This window comes from Furipterus horrens, unplaced genomic scaffold (genome assembly GCF_987537825.1).
Source record: "Furipterus horrens unplaced genomic scaffold, mFurHor1.1.pri manual_scaffold_12, whole genome shotgun sequence".
Taxonomy (NCBI): Eukaryota; Metazoa; Chordata; class Mammalia; order Chiroptera; family Furipteridae; genus Furipterus; species Furipterus horrens.
In genome coordinates, this window is record NW_028327182.1 from 39,977,387 (window position 1) to 39,989,829 (window position 12,443).

The window sequence follows — 12,443 nt, forward strand, 5'->3', positions numbered from 1 at the left end:
CATTCTCGGCGGTGCAGATAGATTCTTAAGAAGCTACACCATCGTCTCTCGAGACAGACGGCTGCCGACGACGAAACACAACAGAACTTTATTTGTACCCAAGGGCAATTGATTTTCTATCATCTCCAATGTTTGGCTACAAAGGTTGCCATGACTACTAATATCAAAGAAGAAGAGCTAGACTTTAGCATTTCTTTTGGGTTCTTTTCTTTCTCTACTCATATTACCCATCTCTTGTTGTATACTTACTGTCTACTTTTACCAGGAGTGTTCTTAACATACTAATCATAGGTGTTTCAAATTATGTGGGTTTTTGCCTTTTAGTATGTTTTGTAATATTTTATTGATAACAGGGCATTATATACCAGCCAAAGCAACTGTTATACACACTCATGTAACAATGTAGTAACAAAGTGTCAGGGGAGGGTAAGTATTCTATAGACCTGAATTTAGGTTTCAGTCTTTTAGTGAGCCTATGCCTCTACACTGTGAACTTCACAAATGTTTCTTCTGCCCCACCCCCAGATGCAATCAGATTGCTAGAACAGGTGGAGTTGGATATTTCCCTTCCCCCATGTCAGTTTTGTTCTGATAACACACCAGTAGGTTAGGTTCTGGTTAACTAGTTTCTCCTATGGGCAGTCATTGTTAGAAGAGCAGAATGTTTTCACATCTTTAGAAAAGGAAAATGGTTTCTTTTTACCTTCTGGTTCTATAAACTGGAGGGGGGATTTACCTACTTACTATGGGAACCTAGTCATGCTTCTATAGGTAAAACTCACAGTATTGTGGAGTCTCCTGATGACTGAATTCTTGTAGAGTTAGGTTTTAACTCTCAAAGTTATTCACACAGAGCCTCCAGCAAGTGGTCAATCATAGCTCAGGTTTTCCACCCCAGCACTGGTTCCTGTAGTTATTTCCCTTCATGAGTCTCTTCTCCAGTGAGCTGTCTTCCAGTGTTTAGGGCAGTGGTTTGCCCTGTGTTCTCCCTTCACTTACTGCTCCAAGAGTTGCTGATTTTTAGCCTGCTTATCTTTTTACTTCTTGTCAGGCAGAGTGGTGACTTCCAAGCTTCTATAAAACTAGCAGTCAAGAATCACAGTTTTTAATTTTTGCCACAGGATTGAGTCTTACTGAACCTTGTAGTTCAGATGTTTCATACTCATAATTTACTCTTTGAAGATTTTAATTGTTTAATACTATAATTTCCCATTTTGTAAGTCTCCCAATTTCTGGATAATTCTCTACTTTGATTAATTTTGACTTTCAGACCTGCTGATCTTAAGTGCACTTTTTTTCCAAACATTTTGCCAGTAGCAATCAACAAACATTGACTTTTGCTTTTATTGTACAGTAGAGCTGTAGCCTCAGTAAATATATAATCTACTTTTTAAGCAATCTCAATCATCTTCACCAAATATTTTACCACAAGATAACATGGTGCAGTTTTGGGAAATGGAGGTAGCAATTAGTTGACAATTTCATACAGTTAAAATAAGTATAGATGATGAAAAAAAAATCTTCTAAAATTTTAGTGGTTTGCCACAATAGCTTATATTTGCTCATGTTAATTGTCAATTAGTTGTGGGGGTAAGACTAACAAAGAAGTTCTATGTTCATTGTAGTCATTCAGAAACACAATATGGAAGGAAAATCTTTCATCATCAATGTGTTGTTCTCAAGTCATCCTAGTTTCAGTATACAGCACTAAGAAGAGAGGGGGTGATAAATTACATCTGGATTCAGACTTGAAAATAGCACACTTCATTTCTGCCTACAAATTATATGCATTCACAAGGCCACAGAAGATACAAAAAGACAGGACATGTAGAACAACTCCACTCTCCTATACAGAAGGAGAACACAAATCTTTGTTCTATAGCCAGATATATTTTCCCACACCTCTGCTTATCTCATACAGACATAAGTTACTGATATCTGCCAAAAATACCCTTATAACTTTTTATCAGCAAAATAATAAAATAAGGGTAAGCTAAGTGCTTGAGGTGAATGCTGTGTAGTCTTATTCTGTGGGCCTAACAAATGGCAAGACCAGTTGCTTTAATAATTTCTATGTCATAAAAAAAAGGGAAATAGAGCAATAATGAGTCACACAGTACATAAGACACAAACAACAATTTCTTAGAAATACAATTCTTTCTAAATGTGAGTTGAGGTTGAAATTTTATCATAAGACTTCATCTACACTGCTTCAGCAATAAACAGGAGTTTCATTGTATTTTTATAGTGTTTCTCAGTGTGGGCATGCTATAAAAAAGCATTAATAAAAAACATTGAAAAACACAGTAATAGAAATGTTGCCTGCTGATGTACTGTCTTTGTTCAATGAAAAATACTTAACCACCTAAAAATGGAATGTAATCCTTTCAGGAGTCCTTCGTCCGTTTTAGTTTTTCAATAGAATGTTACTAGTGGCAGTAAATTTGAGGTGATTGCTCTAAGAAAGAACTGAATTACAGATAGCCTATCTACTCTTAAAATCAGACACACATGGTTTAAAAGTCAGTTGTAAAGAGAGAGAAGTACCATTTTCTTTTGGAGGTTGAGGATTCTACCTACAAAGAGGTAAAATAAGACATTATTTGAATAAAAAATATTTCCAATTGTGCATGACGTTAAGCCTCCAAAATGCCACTGTTTAAGGAAATATGTTCTAAAATTCGCTATGGTTCACTCTGTCACAGAAGAATAGATAAATGAGGGCTCAACCAAGTTTCCCAGAGACCCTGGCTGTAAAATTATTAGGCTGAAAAAAATTTCAATGTATTATCAATAACCTACAGAACACTATTATCAATACTAAGTTCCATTGATATTTTTCTAATCCATTGATTAATAAAAATGTAAGATATTTGAAAATAACAAGAGTTTTGAAATATCCATGTATTGAGCCATAAGCTTCTTCACAGTCTAAACAAAATTACCTGTTGACATTGATGAAACACTTAAAGGAATTGTTTGAAAAATATAGTCTTGCATAAGTTAAGGAGCTGATTTTCTCCAAAATGCTTTTCATCTTGTTAAATAAATATTAAAGAACATATTTCAACATGATGTCATTGTCTACTCTCTATCTTTAATTACAAGGCAGAGTGAACTGTCTGTTAGGTCATTGATAGATAGTGACAGAAAAACTATATCATTGTTATATAAAATGAGTAATATATATTTTACAACATTAAGCAGAGAAGTGAGACAATAAGCATAACTGTGACAAGCAACAAGGTAGAATAAGAGTGTGACACCTTGGGGATGGGTGAAAATGAATCTCTGATTTTCATTTTGAAAATTATTTACTTGATTTACCCTGAAACTCTTTGTTTTGATGCCAATTCTCCTAGAAGACTTAGGTCAGTGTTAAGTTCTTAGAATTTAGCCTATTAATAATTCTTGTACATTGAGTTACGGGGCATCAAAAGATCAATAAGAATTGTCAATGGTCTTATGCTATTCTTAATAGCTCATCCATTAGGTGATATGGAGAATAAAAATGGTCAATGGCTGACAGCTGTGGCAAAACTCCGTGTAATCAGTCATTAGAATGTTGGCTTGAGAAGTCCTTGAACATTATCCTGAAAGAAAGAAACAGGAATATAAAGAAAAAAAACAGGAATAAAATATATATAATATTCATTTTGTCCTTGCATTTGTTCACATAGCAAAAATATTATTATCTTGAATCCTGACAATGTTTATGCATTGTGATAGTACCTGGAATGTATCAAGCAGAATAATCTCTTACTTAAGCAACTAAAATAACCATATAGCTGACCTCTATTTCTACTCTTTGAGTGTTTTTTTCCATAGTAAAGCTAAAATAATCTTTTTAAAACAAACCATATTGTATTACTTCCATCTAAAGAACATTTCAAAGATTTCCCATCCTATTAAGACTAAAATCCAAATTTCTAGCTATGGCCAGCATAGACCTTACATGATATGACTTTTCTACTTCTCTGCCTTCATCTCAGACCACTCTTACTGACTCACTCTGTTCTATTGACATTGACTTTCTTACAGTTCTTAAGATTTTTTTCCACATACATTCTCTTGTCAAAGCCTTTGCAGTACAGATCTCTTTGTCTGGCACTCTCTTCCCACTTATCATTGCATAGTTTATCCATCATTTCCTTCTGATTTTTGCTGTGTTGACATTAGTTGTGTGATCGTTCCCTGTACAGTCTCTAGAATAACAGAACCTCTTCTCCTAGTCAGTCTTCATCCTCATGACCTGCTTCATTATTCCACAAAGCACTTATCACTAACTGAAGTTATATACATTCTTTTTTATCTGTTCCACAGAACTTAAACTCCACAAGGGTAGAAACATCATCAGCTTTGTGTACTGAAAAATCTACAATCCCTACAACCCTTCCTAGAACTTAAAACAAGCTGCTTTTTGTTGTTGTTGAATGAATGAATAAATAAAAATAAAAATAAAATATTTAGTAGTAACAAAGGAAATTAAATGAACATGAATAGATTTATAAATATTAAAAATTGCATATTCTTTGCAAGAAAGTTAAAGAAACTATAATGAGGTTTTACATTGACAAGGAAAAATTTATTATAAAGTATTCTGAAGAGATATTTAAATAGTAACCAGAAAAATAAATGTGAATGATTCAACAAAAATGGAAAAGAGATTATGTCAGAAAGGCATAGAAGGCTTGAGTCTGAGAAAAACCTTGGAGGAATATTTTTAATTAATATGTAATTATTTGAGTGAAGATTAATTTGTTAACAAAAATAAACTTAAATAAAAATACATTAAAATCTCAAATTAACAAATACCAAAAAAACACCTTTAGTACTATATTCTGTGAACATATAATCAATAACACATAAATATTTACTAATGAATTAACTGACAAAGTAAAATTACATTTGGCTTAATACTGAATGGAATTTTAAATTGTTCTGAGGGGGTGCATTGATATAGATAGATAGATGATAGTTAGGTTGATAGGTATAAATAGATAGATGTATAATGTTTTTTCTATTTGTTAAAGTAATATATACCCATTCTTAAACATTTGGAAAAATTTTAAAATGCATTAAGAATTAATTTTTTAATAATTTATAATTTATAATCACTGTTGAGTTGACATTTTGATACATATTTTTCACAATTATATGTACTTATCTCTAATATTTATTAATATAATTATACAAAGCATTAAATGTACAACTAAAATGTTAAAAAGTTATAAAAATTATATATTTCAAACATAATTTTATTTTTCAACTTATTGCAAACATTTATAATGTTAATAATATGCTCATATGAAATAAAGTTTAATGACTATTATCATCTTATTGTAAACATCATAACATTAACAAGTGTCCTCTTACAGACTTGCTTATTTCTACTTTTTATGTCAAGTATAAGAAAAATGTTTTCAACGTATATTTTAAAATTCTATATCAACTAAATTTGTAATAAACTTTCTGTATACATATCTGATTTTATGTTTAGACTAAATACTTAAAAATGAAACCATCGAATCCACATATATAAACAGTGCAAAAATTTTTTAGTATGGGCTTTCTCTTACACAACAAATTTTAATATTGAAGCAAACGAATTGATTATTAGATACAATATATTTTAGACATTTCTTATAGCACAAACATAGCTTAAATATAGTGACCATTAGAAACTACCACTGTCAAAAATCCATTTGCCCCAATAATATATATATTGGGTATTATAATTCTGTGGAATAAGGGCTGTTGAGATCTTAAAAATGGATATAACTATCTTCCCAGTAACAATACTGGTGATGATAGGAAAAAAACAAGTTTGAATAAAAAGGAAAACGTTTTAAAACTCTGGGTTTGCTCAGTGGTGTTTAGACTATAACAAAAAATTTATAGATGCAAAAAGTACATTTATTGTTAAAATTACTGGAAGAAAAATAAGTGTGTTTGTTTTATTACATTATAAAAAATAAGTTTCACTGGGGAGAAAGTGCTTAGGATCTAAAAATTTTTTAGAAATTTTAAGTATATTTTATTGATTATGTTGTTACAGTAGTCCCAATTTTTTCCCCTTTGCTCCCCTCTACCCCAAACTCCCCCTCCCTCCAGCAATCCCACCCCACTTAGTTCATGTATATGGATTATGCATGTAAGTTCTTCTGCTTCACCCTTTCCTATATTATTCTTAACTTCCCCCTGTCTGTTTTGTTTGCCTCTGTGTCTTAGGTAGAGCTGTTGAACCTGTTATGTTGTAAGGGGCACAGGCTTAGGTGTTCATCAGTACAGGGTGACCTATTTCACTACATTGTAGTGCTGTGTGTGGAGAAGGGGTCTGAGAGGAAACAATGCCACTTGTTCAGCACTCGCCCCTTTTCCAGGCACTTTTCCCACTTCTGTATGGGACTGGAGCCTCTCTAGCTGTTGCCCTGGCCATCGTTCACAGAGTGGGTGGGTCTGTGGACATTCTAGGACCATGGGGGCCCTTTAAACAAACAGAATCTGCTGAGAGACTGGCAGTTTCTGTTTCCACTCCAACCTCCACCGGTTTGCACAGTCAAAAGCAATGAGGTTTTATTTTCCCCTGTGCTGGGATCATAAGCTATGCAGTCTTGTCTGATGCTGGGAGCACTCGCAAAGTGTTCCTCCTGACTTTTTAAAACATGTGACTGTGCTTTCTGCTGCCGCTGCTGCCCCCACCTCACCGCATCCTCTCCATCCTGGCTCCACCCCTCCTACCTGTCTGAATGAATATTTCTTCTTTATATCTTTGTTGAACTTCTATGCAGCTCAATTTTCTGGAACTTCTGATTGTCTTAGTTTTGAAGTAGTTGTAGTCCATCTTAGTTGTGGAGGGTGACATGATGTGTCTTGGTCGGAAGTTAAAAAGTTTTAAAATTTTTATTTCTTGACTATTTTTTTTTTAGTCTTGCTCTCTTATATTAGTTTTTGATAATAGGAATTTTTTTTAGAAAAGTAAGTTTGTATTATAAATGAGCTCTGTACTTATTCCCAAATTGACTTTTTAAATAAGAGCAAAATTATAATCTTATTAGCAATACTGAGATGTGTCATTTATCTGAATTTATTCATTTATTTTTTTTGCTTATTCAAATAACATTTTGAAAATATTAAATCATAAAAACATCTCAATGATCTAATTTGCATCTCTGTTGAGGTTCAACCTTTTTCTTTTTATGTGTTTCTATTGTTATCTGTCCCTTTATAAATAAATCATCCTACTTAAAAAAATTACCTATTTTCCTGTTCAATTGTTGCTCTTTTAAATGGGTCACTTTATTTACACCTATTGTTTAGAAAGCAGAAAAAAATTGGGTAGCTATTTTTATATTATTGGTAAAAATGTGGATGCACTCAATGTAAATAGTACAAACTAAAACAAAATTTTATATAATATGTGTTTAACTTTATGTTATAATTTGTTAGATTATAAACCTATACTCTTTTAGCAATATTAAGTAACAATGATATTATGTGTATAGCTATTTGTTTTATTACATGTTCAAGCATGATTAAAATGAATATTTTAGCTTTTAATAACATTGAAAGTACAAGATGTCTTTCCCATTGTTACTTGTGGTATTTAGCTAGAAAAGGGGAACTGGATATTGAGTCTAATAAACTGGGAAGCATGAGCCTGCTTTCTAGGCAAGAAGATACAGTTTCACACCCCAGGTGATTACAGCATTTCTCTGTCAAAAGGATTAATACTCCTTCCTTCTTTCCCTCTGGTACTAAATGACCAGGTGGGAGCAGGGGAAGGCAGCCACATGCACATTAGAAGTCAAATTGGTGCAGTAGGAGGTGTTGGACCAGTGAGGCCTGTCAGTCTACCTGGGGAAAGAAGGGATTGGTTAGGGGGTGTACCCACCTGAAGCATGTAAAAGTGTGGGTAGTTGATTGGTCATTTTGGGAAAGCACCTGGTCTGTCCCACACCCAAGCTAATAAAACTCCAGGAGAAAAAGAAGCTCTCTAGCCCAGATGACCTGCACTCATCCCATGCATTTGTACAGCCTTTCTCCAAGGCCATGTGGCTCTAACAGCCTTGTGATCCCTGGCTTTGCAACTCCACATGCAGGTTTCATTCGGAAGCTTGAAATGGACTACAATTGGAAACACACAAAGCTACACAGATGTTGGATGAACGGTACTTTAATATGGAACATAAATTCTGGGCAGTGGCCTTCATCCTGGCCCTACTAAAGACAAGGCTGGATTTTATCTATGGTGAAACAGATGGAGATGGGATATTGGGAAGTCAGGAGGGTAACCCCCCCCTTAATTTAACATCATCAATAACCATACCACAGAACTACATCCTCTCATGCAAGTCTCAAGAAATTATTTTTCCTTAGATATCACAAAATCTCTACTTCCACCGGTAACATCATTAGCTCTGATACTTTAGGTTTTATTAAGACCTTGTCCCTTTTTGCAGTTGTATCTCTTTGCAAGAAAAACAAAAGTAAATAATATATCTTATTTCAATACAGTCACTCAATTTTAATGACTACAACATTAATTACCACAGCTTTTTTTCTCATTAATTTCATGCTCATATTAGTATGCAGTAACATAAATATAATTAAGAGTTAATTAGCTGTTAATTCATGCACACTTTTACCTATTTTTCAATAGCAAATCCAAATCCAATTTCTTGGGGCTCCACAATATCTTTTCAATCCATCATACTTTATAAATTTCCCCTTGAAGTAAGTGCCTCATGTATATTTATCAATACCTGAAAAAAATAGCCTCTATCAAATGCAATACTGAACAGTAGTACAGAAGCTGGTAGTTGTGATATGTTTGAAAAGACTATATAGAATATATAAATATAGATATGTAAGTATATACAAAATAAAATAGAAACAAGTTTTGATAGAATATTTACTGAGGATGACAAAATACAATGCAGATAATAAATGACTCATAATAAAATAAAGAAAATATCCTAAAAAACACACACATTTCACATTCATGGAGAGGTTCATAATAAATAGTAAGGATAAATGGGAAGAAAAATTAGTTATAAGAGACTGTGATAGGAGAAGAACCAGACTACTTTGTCAAGGTGAGGTACTAGGAGGCTCTGGGGTTTACCTCTTATAATATTGTATATAGTAGCATTTTGGAAGTTGTTCTGACCCAGTTCCCACCAATTCCCCAAGAGACCCTGGTTGAATTCTAGGTAAGAAAGTGTCACTGAATGCCAAAGGGACAAACTGAAGCTAGAAGGATACTTTTATTAAGGCATAGAAATAATGAAATAAGCAAAATTCACAAAGTCACACTCTAAATTATACACACACACACACACACGACTAGATTAAGCACAATTAAAGATGTCTTCTGGAACACTGCTAACTGCAGCTTGAGATCCATGATTTACTTCCTAATCTTTGTTTCTATTTGCTCAACTCTGCACATATTTCTGCCTTGAGATTCAATTGCACATATTTCAAATGTAGTTTAAAATATATATATATATTTCTATGAACCCCCATCAAATTAAGAAAATGAATATTTCTATCACTCCAAGTTTCCTTTTACTTCCTTTGTAATGCCCTCTTCCACTCTCCAGAATGCTTCCTACCCCATCCTAAGGTAACCACTCATGTTTTCCATCTCTGTAGATTAATTGTAATTTTGTATAATTTTATGTAAATGGAATTATACAATATGAACTCTCTTTTGAGGGAACTTACTTTCCTCAGCATAATTAATTTATATTCACTTAGCTGTGGTGTGTATGTACATCCTTTTTTATTCTAAAGTGGTATTCCATTATACAGAAAGAACAGTTTGTTTACAGCTTTAACTGTTACTGGATAATTTAGTTGTTTTTAGTTTAGGGCTACTACAAATATAGTTTTATAAACATTTATGCACCATTATTTGTATGGACACAGTGAATATGGAATTACTGGATCATGGAGTACTTGTAAACTTTTTAAGCAATTGCCAGACTGTGTTTTAAGCAATTGTATTACATACTCCTGTCAACAGTTTATGAGAGCTCTAGCTTCTCGACATCTTTTCCAACACATTATGCAGTTAGCATTTTTCATTTTAGCCATTCTAAGAGTTATGTGTTAGAATTTTATTGTGGATTCAATTGGTATATTCATAATCATTAGTGACATTGAATATTATTTTATATGTTCATTTGCCATTCACATATCTCTTTTGGTGAAGTATCTGTTCAAATTTTTTCCCATTTTTAATTGAGTTGTTTATTTTTTTCCAGAATTTTGAAAGAATTTATATATTCTGGAAATAAGTCTTTATCAAACATTAAGAGTTGCAAATATTTCCTGCCAGTCTTCGGTTTGTTTTGTCATTCTTTTAATACTGTATTTCATAAAACAGAAGTTCTTGATATTGTTGAAGCTCAGTGTATCAGTTAGTTCTTCTGAGGATCATGCTTTTTCTTTGTTGTATCCACATATGAAGATATATCCCAAGACAAAGATATTTTTTCCTATATTTTATTTTAGAAGATTTAAGTTTATATTTTACATTTAGGTCTGTGATCCATTTTGAGTGTTTTTTTTTAATACTAGATGCAATATAAGTTAAATTTTATTTTTTAATAAGAATATCTAATTGTTCCAGACTAATTTGTTGTAAATAGTATCTATAACCCCTGCACTGCCTTTGTACTTTTGCAAAAATACACACACACACATACAAAAAAATTGTTCTTATAAATATTTCTGGATATAGTACTCTGTTTTATTTCAATGATCTATTTGTTTGTTTGACACCAATGCCACATTGTCTTTATTATTGCCACTTTAAAATAATTTACAAGACCAGGTAATTAATTACCTAAATGTGTGATATTACAGCATCAACTAAAATCCAAAATATTATCTATTATCTATTATCACTCATCAGCTTAAAAACTCTAAATCTCATCATCTAAATCATTTGTCAGTGAGACTCTGGATAAGACCCATCATGTGGCAAAATTTCTTTCCATTCATAGACCATAGACCTGTAAATCTAAAAACAAGTTCTTTGCTTCCTAAATACAATGATTAAGCAAGCATAGGACAACAGTCATAGGTCTCCCATTTCAAAAAGGGAGAAAAAGGAAGAAAGTAAGTGATCACGAGTCCTAAGAAATTTTAAAATTTAGCACAGTAAAACCCATTAAGTTTCAAGGTCTAGAAATAATCTCCTGTGGCTCAGAATCCACCTTCTCCACACATGATTTTTTTTCCTTAAAATATTGCACATGTTTATAAATTACTAGTTTTATCAGCTTGTGTCCTGTAGAAATTGTGGAGTCTGACAACCACATAGATTAATGAACTTGAACTGCCTTTGAATTGGATCTGGGTGGCACTGGCTCTTGAGAGTCACTTGTCAAATAGTCTGGAATTTGGCAAACCTACTGTTAAATTTTTCAAAATTTAAAATTGATCATGCCTGGAGTTATACACCATAGAAACTGGCAAATAGCATGCATCAAAACTTGTTGCTTTTTGTTTTTCTTTCAAGAAAGCTGACTTAGCAATGTACCAATAAATATACAATGATATACCTAAACATTTTATTTAATTCTAATGAAAGCAAATCTAAGCAGACCACATTGTTGAGATAAAAATCACAATAAAAGTTACATACGGTGGTGGACAACTTATGTGGCTCTTATATGAAAAAAAAACCATGGAAGAGGCAGAGGTCCTTGAATCAAATTTCTTTAGTTAGCTGACCTGTAAATAAAAAATTATATGCTGGTGTTGTAATGGCATGTCCAAAAATACTTAGTACATGCCATCCAGCAGGTAATTTAATAAGTTAGATATAATACGTGTTTATTCCTTGAAGTCTTTTCATGTCATTATTTTAAGTGTTTCTTTGGATAATGAAAACATGCTTTTCAAACTTCATTGCTCATGTATAAACCTAATTATTCATTAGTTAAATCAATAATTTTTCAGTTACTGACAGAACTTAATAAAGTGTCTTACAGAATTAAAAAAGAAAGTCAGGCAAAAAAAAAAGATAAAGAGCTTTTTCAAGGAAACAATATTGATGGGAAAACAGTATATATGTAAAAAATAATTCAAGAAGAATATAAAACATAAAACAAAATATCCAGAAATAGAAAAAGAACACAGAGTGTATATTGAATTATATATTGATTAGTCCAACCAGCCATTCTATTGAAAAACAATCATTTTGAACTTTCAGTTATTTCACTATTGTAATATAGTATCTTCCTTCAAGAGTCTTAGAAATTTCCAAAATAACTGATAAAAGTCTTCTGGGTAGTAGGTCATGTAAGTGATCCTACTGATCAAAACCCAATGTAACCCTTGGCTGCCGTGGCTCAGTGGATTGAGCATCGGCCTGCGAGCCAAGTGTCACGCTGGTTTGATTCCCAGTCAGGGCATATGACTAG